This window comes from Furipterus horrens, unplaced genomic scaffold (genome assembly GCF_987537825.1).
Source record: "Furipterus horrens unplaced genomic scaffold, mFurHor1.1.pri manual_scaffold_4, whole genome shotgun sequence".
Classification (NCBI taxonomy): Eukaryota; Metazoa; Chordata; class Mammalia; order Chiroptera; family Furipteridae; genus Furipterus; species Furipterus horrens.
The window spans coordinates 23,281,597-23,293,671 of NW_028327174.1; positions in this window are offsets into that span (position 1 = coordinate 23,281,597).

Below are 12,075 nucleotides of genomic sequence, written 5' to 3' on the forward strand. Positions count from 1 at the left end.
TGGGGTTAGCCAGGTTTAGGATTTTGGCAGATTGGAGCAATATAAAGAAAGAGAGGCAAAAACAAACAAACAAACAAAAAAAAACTTCACATTAGTATGTCTCTGAGCTGGATAAAAAAGAAAAGGAAAAAAGGAGAGGGCTGGTGGGTTAGAAAAAGTCAGAAAGGCAATGAACTGGAAACCTTGATAAGATCATTAAATAGGTATAGTGGGTACATTTAAACAACCAAGCTTGAAGAACAGTGTGTTATGGTCAGAAACAGAATGGATTAACTATTTTGAAAGCGAAATAGCTATAATTGTTGACATCACCGATGGTGTGACCAAGGGAGGCGGCGGCTGAGTTAGAGCAGAGAAGTAGAGAGGAGGACGTCAAGGAACTAAGAGGTATGCCCCATCACTGGTCTTCTTTTTCAGAATTCTCTTGGTGTTCTTGAGTGTTTCTTCTATTGGATGAACTTTAGAATAATTTTGTGGAGTTCCTAAAAACCTATCAGAGCTTTCAAAATATCATTAATGGAACTCTATACGCCAGATGAAAAAGGTAACCCTTCCTTTACTTTCCAATTCTGTTTCTCTCATGTGTTCTTTTCTTCCCAGCTAACTTTCTTGAAATAATAATGTATACTCATTATTCTATTTCCTTATCTTCTGCTCCTCAATTTTTTGGAAAACCATTTAAAAAAATGTATTGATTTTAGAAAGAGAGAGGAACAGGGAGAGGGAGAGAAACATTGATTTGTTCCACTTATTTATGCATTCATTAGTTGTTTCTTGCTTGTGCTCTGACCAAGGATTGAATCCACAACCTTGACATATTGGGATGATGCTCTAACCAACTGAGCTACCTGGCCAGAGAAAGGAAAATTATTGCCAAGGACACTGATGAGCTCTCTTTGATCTTTATTTTCCTTTATCTACTTGCAGTAGTCAAGTGTTTGACCACATTATTCTTGGAATTCTTAGACATCAAGGACATATTATCTCCTGGATCCCTTCTTTTCAGTTTTCTTCTTAGGCTTCTGTCCACCCTAAAATATTAGTGTTTTACAAGACTATAACCTCTCATTCATTCAATAGATTGAGTAAAACCAATCTGGGGATATAGCAGTGAATAAAACAGACTCCATTTTTGCTTTCATGGTGCTCAAATACCAGTTTTCACATACTGTATAAACACGCTTCCCAGGAGATTTCATCCATTTCCATGGCTTCAACTACCACTTATAATCAGGAGTGATAGTCATAGCAACAACTTGTATCACCAAAGCACCAACGAAATCAGAACAGGGCATCAACCAATCAGACAACCAGGCTGGCTGCACTCTATTGTGTTGGCTGAATATCAACCTAACTTAAACTATATAAATATTCTATGATAATATGATTTCTGGTAGCTAAGAGAACAGGTTGATACCTCCAGATTGTTCAAATTCTAGTTCTGTTACTTTTGGCTGTGTGACCTGGGGTAAGTTACTTCATCTGTTTGTGTTTCAGTTTCCTCCTTTATAAAACTGGGATAATAAAGTACCTTTAGCACAGGGTTGTTATGAGAATCAAGTGAGATAATACATGTCAAGTATTTAAAACAGCTTGGATAGAATATACTAAGCATTCAATAAATGATAGCTATTATTATTATTCATTATTCTACAACTTTGTCTCTAATCCTGATGTTCTGTTTTTAGAGCTCTAGAGTTATAAATTAAGTGTTTTTTCCTCCAAATATACCATGGGAGCTTGAGAAACCTACAAGGTTTAGTATAATTAATAGGATCAGCCTTGTAAACAAATAGGAACAATTAAATTTTATTTTTTGCTTTTGTTTTTAGATTTTATTTATTTATTTTTAGAGAGAAAGGAATGGAGGGAGAAAGAGAGGAAGAGAAACATCAATGTGTGGTTGCCTCTTGCATGGCCCCAACTGGGGACCTGGCCCGCAACCCAGACATGTGACCTGACTGGAAATCAAACCAGCAACCCCTTGGTTCACAGGCCAGCACTCAATCCACTGAGCCACACCAGCCAGGGCAGGACAATTAAGTTTTATATGTACCTGATCATATGTACTGGGTTGAATGGAAAGACATAATAAAAACAGGAAACATATATATATGGTACTACTCATTTTGTACTAGGATCTGTTAGAAGTGGTTCATACATGTGAACTCATTTAATCTTACTTGCCCCCTCAAGTAAGTGCTGTTATATTCCCACTCTGTAAATGGGAAGACTGAGGCACAGAAGGTTAAATGATTTAACAAAGTCACATAGCTACAAGTTTTAAAGCACTCTGCCTCCAGAGTTTAAGCTCTTTGCACACTACTATACTGCTCACCAAGAAGGAAGCATTTGTTTGTGAAAAAAAGAAAATGTCTTACATGGTTCATATGTGCCCTGACCAGGGATCGAATCCACAACCTTGGTGTATCAGGACAATGTTCTAACCAACTGAGCTACCTGGCCAGGGTATAATGAAATGTTTTCACATTGGTTTTCAGAAAAAGGAGATGTTACAAGTATATACTACAAAATAAATATGGCAATAATTTATATAGCAATGGAAACTTGAGCTCAGAATTCCGCCCTGTGTCCCAGGATGGCTCAGCTGTCCCCTAGTTTTAATTTAATCAAGTTATTGTGAATTTTTCTTTGGCACAGTGCCTGGTGTTTTCATTCAACCTTCTCTTGACAGTGACTATTCTCAGTTATAAACAGCTAGTCAAGATGATCCTATGTATTCTTACATGAAAGATTGTGATTATCTCTGATAATTTAAGAACCTCTATTTGATAAACACTGTCTTGACCAGTTTCAGAGGATGTCAATTTGCAGTAAATACAGGATTTCAGTGAAGCAAAGTGACTATCATTAGCACTAGAAACACAAATAGCATCCCTCTTATTACATTTGGGCAGGTCAAAATTCATCCTCCAGGTCTGTATACAGGTGGATACATCTGTGTGTTCACTTGCTCTGAGTTCTGGGACAAGGAGTTTGTTGACTTAAGTTTGTTCCTCTGTCTCCAGCTTTATCTCTGATTCCTATGGAGCTTGTTTAAAGTTTAGTAAAAATTTCATTAGGCAATGAAGCAGGACTGTCCAGTCACACAAAAAGTGTTCTCAGAAAACTGATTTTAATTTAAGGTGAAAAACATATCTTTCATGATGAAAGATCAGGTGTTTATAAATATTAGAACAGAAAACAAACATGTAAGTTACACTTTTGTTACCTCAGCTAAATAATAATCAGTAAAAAAAAAAAAAAAAAAAAAAGAGCAGGAAACAAGTCACCATAGGGTGCTGGTTCCAAGTATAATGAAAAGATACTTGATATATTAAATACAACTTCCTCCAGGGGATATTCCCATATTATAAAATCTGGAAGCAAATAGATCTGTTATGTAAAGAAAATTATAAGACATTTTCTTTTTTTCACAAACAAATGCTTCCTTCTTGGTGAGCAGTATAGTAGTGTGCAAAGAGCTTAAACTGGAAGCAGAGTGCTTTAAAACTTGTAGCTATGTGACTTTGTTCAATCATTTAACCTTCTGTGCCTCAGTCTTCTCTCATTTACAGAGTGGGGATATAACAGTAAATACTTGGGGGGGGCAGGTAAGATTAAATGAATTCACATGTATGAACCACTTCTAACAGATCCTAGTACATAATGAGTAGAGCCATATATGTAAGTGTGTTTCATGTATTTATGCATTCATTAGTTGAATGCATAAATACCTGGAACAACAAATCAATGTTTTCTGCCTCTCTCTCTCCCCTTCCTTTCTCTATCTAAAGTCAATCAATAAACATTAAAAAAGCAAACAAAACAAACCCCCAAACACATTTCATTAGAAATACATAGATGACTTCCGGCCAAGATGGAGGCGTAGACAGACAGGCTGCATCTCCCTCCACAACTAAGAAGGAATATAACTACCTCAAAACTAGAAACAACCAGAAGTTCCAGAATATCAAATCACATGGAAGTCCAGCAAACAAAGATGTAAAGAATAAATACTTATCCAGACAGGTAGGAGGAGCAAAGCTGGGGCAGAGAACATGGTGTGGTGGCAGCAGCAGCAGCAGCAGTGGCAGGCTGGCAGAAAGCACAGTCACACATTTTAAAAAGTCAGGAGGGACACCTGGGGAGGGTTCCCAGCTCCTCACCAGACCTCAAAGCCCACGGTCCCAACCCCAGGGAAAATCAATCCTCACTGCTTTTGACTGTGCAGACCAGTGGGGGTTGGAGTGGAGGCAGAAAATGCCAGTCTCTCAGCAGAGTCTGCTTGTTTAAAGGGCCCCCATGGTCCTAGAACATCCACAGGCCCACCCACTCTGGGAACGACAGCCAGGGCAGCAGCTAGAGGGGCGCCAATCTGGTGTGGAAGTGGGAGAAGTGCCTGAGAAGAGGGTGCGTGCTGGGCAGGTGGCATTGTTAGCTCTTGGAGCCCTCCCCCACATACAGCGCCACAACGTGGTGAAACAGGTCGCCCTGCACTGATGAATCCCTAAGGTTCCGCCCCTTACAACGTAACAGGAGAGACAGCTCTGCCTGGGACACAGAGGCAAACAAGCACAGGAGCCTGTCAGAATGAGGAGACAGAGAAGGATGGCCCAAAAGGGGAAACGGATCAAATTTCCAGTGGGAGGACTAAGCGGATGAGGAGATAGCCAACCTAACAGATGAGGAGATAGACAAACTAACAGATGCAGAATTCAAAACACTGGTGATAAAGATCCTCACAGGCTTGACAGATATACCTGAGTACGGCAAATGCATAAGAGAAGAAGGAAAGGCTATGCTAAGTGAAACAAAAAAAAAAAATCCACACAAAACCAATGGTGAAGGGAAGGAAACCGGAGTTCAAGTCAATGATTTGGAACATAAGGAAGAAAAAAACAGTCAACCAGTACAGAATGAGGAAGCAAGAATTGAATAAAATGAGGAAAACTTCCCAACTTTTGCAAAGGAGATGGACATACAGGTCCAGGAAGCACGGACGGTCCTGGGCGAGCTGGACCCAGAGGGGACTACACCAGGACGCATCATGATGGAGATGCCAAAGGTGAAAGATAAAGACAGAGTCCTGGGGGCAACAAGAGAGAGGCGGAGAGTTGCCTACAGGGGGGTGCCTATGGGACTACCAGCTGATTTCCCAGAGGACACTTTGCAGGCAGGAAGGGACTGGCAAGCAGTATTCAGTGTGATGAAAGGCAACCTGCAACCAGAATTACTCTATCCAGCAAAGCTATCATTTAGAATGGAAGGGCAGATGAAGTGCTTCACAGACAAGGTGAAGCTAAAAGAGTTCATCACCAAGCCATTATTATATGAAATGTCAAAGAGACTTACTTAAGAAAAAGAAGATCAAGACTATGAACACTAAAATGACAACAAACTCACAACTATCAACAACTGAATCTAAAAAATAAGAACAAAATCCAACTAAGCAAACCAGAATAGGAACAGAATCATAGGTATGGGGATCATTTGGAGGGTTATCAGCCAGGAGGCAGGAGGGGGAGAAATGGGGAAATGGTGCAGGGACTAAGAAGCATAACCGGTTGGTATAAAATAGACAGGGGGATGTTAAGAATAATATAGAAAAGGGTGAAGCCAAAGAACTTATATGCATGACCCATGGACATGAACTAAGTGGGGGTGGGATTACCGGAGGGAAGGGGGGTACTGGGCAGAGGGGAGCAAAGGGGGAAACAATGGGACTACTGTAACAACATAATCAATAAAATACACTTAAAAAAAATACATAGCCATTGAAAACATCTTAGGACAGAAGAATGTGTAAGTTTGAACTCCAAGTAGATGATCACCCACAGGTTCCTTCTAATTTTATCATTTTATCATGAACTGATTTTGTGTTGTTAAGACTCTAGTTCAACTTTACCAGAGTTTATGAAGGCTTTTGCAAACTTCTGCGGCTCACTAATTTTAACATGCTTTATCTCTCTTTGTTCAATTCTGAATTTGGATCTTATCTATGATAAAGAGTACACGAAGCCCTCGTAGGATGTAAATTAGAAGGAAAAAAATCCACATTTTATGGACCATGGCAGCTTTAAAACACTAAGGGCAGATTTTATTTGATTAACACTCAGAGGGGGTTGTTTGTGCTGTGCAGGCTTCATGGTTCAAAGATTAGAACAGCTTGCTATGCATCAAGCTAACCAGCCTTTGTGCCCACCTCTCTGATGATGTGTGACTTCAGACAAGTTCTATCCCAACCTGTCCCAGATCCTGGGAATCACACCTGCCCCTGGCTTCTTGGCCCAGGATATGGGACAGCTTCTGAGCTGTTACTAGCCCTAGGACATGTAACCATCTCTCTTTGGTTCCTTAAACTCTTATGAATAAATTGTGCCATCTGTTTTGGCCAGGATTCTGAATGTTTTTATGAGATCAATAGGAAATATATTCTTGGTCTTCCCATATTTTGGAGGCATTGGCAATATTTGGTGATCATATGTGTGTACCAGCATGTGGATACTTGTATGAGTGAACTATTACGGCCTACAGATCCAGGAATAAAGCAGACAGCCTTCAGCTTGGATAGCTGTATGGAATGGAGCCTAGGTACAATTCTTGTGTACCCACCTATGAAGTGCAAGTATCCAGAACCTGTCTTTGGGTCACATGCCCTTCCGTATTAGATGTGGCCAAGGGGTCAGAGAAGGCCAGTACTTCCTCAAGCATTGACTTTTCTTTTCTTTTTATTGGGGCTAAATATTGGTCTGTGATCTAAAAGATCCAGTGAGGGTTTATCTGAATAGAGAGGGATTGTTGACAATGAGTATCTAAAGGGTTTATTAACTCTGTCACCTTAAGTAGCTTAAAAAAGAAAAAAAGAAAAGAGGCAGTGTTCCAGTTTGAGTTGGAGGTAGGAGAGACATATCAATATCTCTAGCTTGAGTTGTCTCTTGGTATGAGATGCATTCACTTTATTCCAAAGCTTATCACGTCTTAGAAAAGCTGGCAGATTGTCTGCAGCTCTTCCTGGGCTTGCGATAGCACACATGAGCAAATAGCTGCGATAAAACCATAGGGGCTGCAGTATGGTATTCTCTTGGAAGAGGAGTAAATCATTCTACGGGGTTCCTGTGAAGGCAAGGTTGGTGGGTCAGCCATGTTCACTGACAGGTATATGTCAGAAATATTTTCCCAGGTCCTGACTGGTCATCAGGTAGCAGATCCGAACAGTGCTTTCTAGAATGTTGGTATAAAATGAGAGCTGTGTGAGAGATTATATATGGACGTAAGTGGAAGAGGTAAAATAATATAAGTCTTAAAAAAAAAAAATACCCTGTATCTTCTTGAGTGCCCAAGTCCCTGAATATGAAAATGTACAATTTCTTCGCTGTGTCCCTACTCACATTTCTGTGGAGAGTCAAATTTACTGTGAATATCCTCATGCTGAAACTGGAAAAGCCAGTGTCTCTGCTGCCTGTCACCTACCAGATCCAATAAACAGAGACAGGGATTACATCTTTATGGGCACTTTATTCAGATGGTTGGCAATCTGAGGAGATGGCAGGTTTAGTACACTAACAGACCATCTTAAATTCCATTATAAATGGACCCTTTTTATAAGGAGAAGAAAAGTGTAGGTAAGGGGGTTGGAATTCAGAGGAAAAGTTAATTGGATAAAAGCTGCAGCATTCTTTCATCTGTGTCCTGGGCGGTGGTCTTTGTGTCCTGGGCGGTGGTCATCTCACCCTGGAGCACAAGGGCTCAGATACCATCCTGATTGCTTGCAGTCCTCCTGAGGCATAAAGGTGGAACTGCTTATGGTCTCCTGGAGTCAAAGTGGGTCATACCTCCAGTTCCTGAAACAATACCTTCCTATATATATTGATTACTGAGCTTATTAGCTGTTACCTGAAACTAAAACTTTCCAACCTTTGAGTCCCCCATCAATGTCACAAGGTGATACACGTTTCAACCTTCAGTAAAGTTTTATATATTATTTCAAGACATTTTTTCTCCATAAAGAAATAGAAGTTACCTCCTATATGATAAGTAAAGAACAATAAAGTCATACTAAAATGCAGACTCTGGTCTGTCAGCTTCCTCTACACCAGCCTAAAACTTATGCACAAACAAAATTTAACAAGTATTGTGTATTATAGAAATTTCATCTTCTAAGATTAGCTCAGACGCCAGGCTATAATCTAGTCTATTAAATTGCTTGATGTCCTTAATCCATCTTCACATTTTTCAGAAGTGATGAGTTGTGGTAACCCTTAACTTTTGATGAGTATCTTACCACCCCTACACTCAGTAAGACCAAGCAGCCCTGACTGGTGTGGCTCAGTGGATTGAATGCCAGCCTGTGAACCAAAGGGTTTCTGGTTTGATTCTCAATCAGGGCACACGTCTGGGTTGCAGACCAGGTCCCCAGTTGGGGCATGCAAGAGGCAATCACATATTCATGTTTCTCTCCCTCTCTTTCTCTTCCTCCCTTCCCCTCTCTCTAAAAATAAATAAATAAGATCTTAAAAAACAAACAAACAAACAAACAACAACAACAAAAAAACACCCAAGCAAATTGGCCCTTGATGAATGGACTGGTTAGTTCCTTGGCATTAAGTGACCCAATCTCCTGCAGAACAGATGCAGTTGTTCTGCCCTCCATGAACGCAGCAGATATTTACTATCTGTGGCCTCCCAGGCAAGAGAAATTAGTCTGGTTGCAAGCACTCTCAGTAGAAGTAAGGATCTGTTGATGAGCTTGACCCAGTTTAAGATGCTTAATCAATCAGAACAGCATAGGTATCAAGAGCTCATTGCATTCAGATAATCGTCTAAGACAATAATGGGCAAATGAAAACAATACAAATCCTATAATTCTCTCTCAGACACAGCCAAACTTCATGAAAGAATAATTTCTGATTGTTTCTACCTTTTTCCAATTTTTTACTGCCCATTTGTTCTACAACCCAGTGCATCCACCATTCCACCGAAGCCCTTGTTATCTTATCTTCCTCTAATCACTCCCTCTTTCTGAAAACTCCCTACTTCTTTGTCTTCATTTATATCGCTACTTTGATTTCTCTTTTTCCTCTGGGTGTCTCTTTTGAGACTCGTTTGATAGACTGTTCTTTCCCTGACTGCGTTTTACGTGTCTGTGTTTCTCAGTTCTCTATCATTCTCATTAAATACACTTTCCCCCTTTGGGACTTCATATACATGCGTGGATTCTTTTAATAAGTAGAGCTGATGACTGCCAAATCTATTTTTTTCAACCCAGACCTCTATATACAGGGGTTGGCAAAAGTAGGTTTACAGTTGTGAATACACAAATATTCTTGAATTACCCATCAATTATTGTATTGTTAATTTGTATTATAATTGTAAACTAACTTTTGACCACTCCCTATACAACCATTTACCAGTTTTAACATATCCGAGGATTAACTCATTGTCTTTTTTTCCTCCTCTATTTTCTCTCTTGTTACGCCCTTGGCTGGTTTGGCTCAGTGGATTGAGCATCGGCCTGCGAGCTAAGTGTCGCTGGTTCGATCTTCCAGTCAGGGCACATCAGAGAAGGAAAACTCTGACTCCAAAAAACCTCCGCTGCCTTGCGGCATACCTCTTCATACCTCTTCAGGGGAAAGGCTAAGGGAGTAAACCCCGACAGAAAATCCGGAGCCGGAGTCCCTAAGGCGGTTTGACGTTGTAGTCAACACCGGCAACTCCTGCGGCGCACCTGAAGCCAAGCTGTATTGACTCCGTCTTTCCCTTGGACCCTTCAGCTGCGAAGAGAGGGGGGGTCTGCTGCATGGGCAACAGCAGACCCTCCATATCACCCTGCCCAGGCTCTGTAGCTTCAGCTTCACTGGAGAGGACACTCCAGCGTCATCGCAAGATGTTGATTCAACACGGGAGGAGACAGATACCGTGTCACTCCCAAGTCGGACTGCACAGCCATTCTCGGCGGTGCAGATAGACTCTTAAGAAGCTACACCATCGTCTCTCGAGACGGATGGCTGCCGCCGCCGCCGCCGACGACGACGATTTTCTCTCTTGTTAATAGGATTACCATCAAGTCATTCTTCAAAGTGGAAACCTAGGAGTTATCCTCAGCTACAATCTCTTCCACAATTTATTAGCCAAAGGCAGATGGTACTCCCTAGTATTCACTAAGCTCCTGCCCTTATCCGTGACCCCAGTCCTGCCTTAAAGCATCTACCCCTTTTACCCTGGGCTAACTGTTCCATGTGAGAAACATCCCAGTCTCCAGTTGACTCTAATTCACCCTCCACACTGTGACCAGAATGTTTCTAAATGGCAAATTGGATGAAGTTATCACCCTTAAAAAATTCCTTTCAGATATTCTCCATTGCCTTCAGTTTAAACATTAAACTGGCTGGCCCTGGCTGGTTTAGCTCAGTGGATTGAGCGTCGGCCTGCGAGCTAAGTGTCGCTGGTTCGATCTTCCAGTCAGGGCACATCAGAGAAGGAAAACTCTGACTCCAAAAAACCTCCGCTGCCTTGCGGCATACCTCTTCAGGGGAAAGGCTAAGGGAGTAAACCCCGACAGAAAATCCGGAGCCGGAGTCCCTAAGGCGGTTTGACGTTGTAGTCAACACCGGCAACTCCTGCGGCGCACCTGAAGCCAAGCTGTATTGACTCCGTCTTTCCCTTGGATCCTTCAGCTGCGAAGAGAGGGGGGGTCTGCTGCATGGGCAACAGCAGACCCTCCATATCACCCTGCCCAGGCTCTGTAGCTTCAACACGGGAGGAGACAGATACCGTGTCACTCCCGAGTCGGACTGCACAGCCATTCTCGGCGGTGCAGATAGACTCTTAGGAAGCTACACCATCGTCTCTCGAGACGGACGGCTGCCGACGACGACGAAACATTAAACTCCACTTAATACAGGGTTCTTCATGATCAGGCACCGGCTGGTGCAGGAGGTCAGCTCGATATCCAAACGCCCTCTTCTCCCACCCCAGTGAGCTATATACCTCCTGAAATCTTCTGCAGTACTTTAAATCTCTTATACCCTGACTGGTTTGGCTCAGTGGATTGAGCGTCGGCCTGCGAGCTAAGTGTCGCTGGTTCGATCTTCCAGTCAGGGCACATCAGAGAAGGAAAACTCTGACTCCAAAAAACCTCCGCTGCCTTGCGGCATGCCTCTTCAGGGGAAAGGCTAAGGGAGTAAACCCCGACAGAAAATCCGGAGCCGGAGTCCCTAAGGCGGTTTGACGTTGTAGTCAACACCGGCAACTCCTGCGGCGCACCTGAAGCCAAGCTGTATTGACTCCGTCTTTCCCTTGGACCCTTCAGCTGCGAAGAGAGGGGGTGTCTGTTGCATGGGCAACAGCAGACCCTCCATATCACCCTGCCCAGGCTCTGTAGCTTCAGCTTCACTGGAGAGGACACTCCAGCGTCATCGCAAGATGTCGATTCAACACGGGAGGAGACAGATACCATGTCACTCCCGAGTCGGACTGCACAACCATTCCCGGCGGTGCAGATAGACTTTTAAGAAGCTACACCATCGTCTCTCGAGACGGACGGCTGCCGACGACTTTAAATCTCTTGATCTTCAGACATGCTGTTCTCTCTGCCAAGTGTATCCTTACCACTTTTTCACTACTAACTTCTTTTAATTTAAGCAAGAGGACCGGGAGGAGGCAAGAGAGGAGCTTCTGGAATGCTAGTAATTTTTTGACCTTAGTGTTTGTCATGCATTTATAAAAATTCTCAAACCATAACGTCTGACTCATGCACTTTTCTCTATGTCATGGTAGTTTCATTAGAAAGTTATTTAAAACCTGGCTGGTGTGGCTTAGTGGATGGAACACTGACCTGTGAAGCAAAAGGTCACCGGTTTGATTCCCAGTCAGGGAATCCAGGCTGGAACCTTCAAGCTAATTCAAATGACCTGTTCCATGTGTATGCCTGCACACTAGTGTCAGATTTTGTGTCATTGTGGATTATTGGTCTCTCCCTCCTCTAGGAGCTTTGTGAGGGGAAAGAGTGTTTCTCATGAACTTTTCAGGACCAGAACCTACCACACTATTCCACAAAATAGTAAGTGCTCCAAA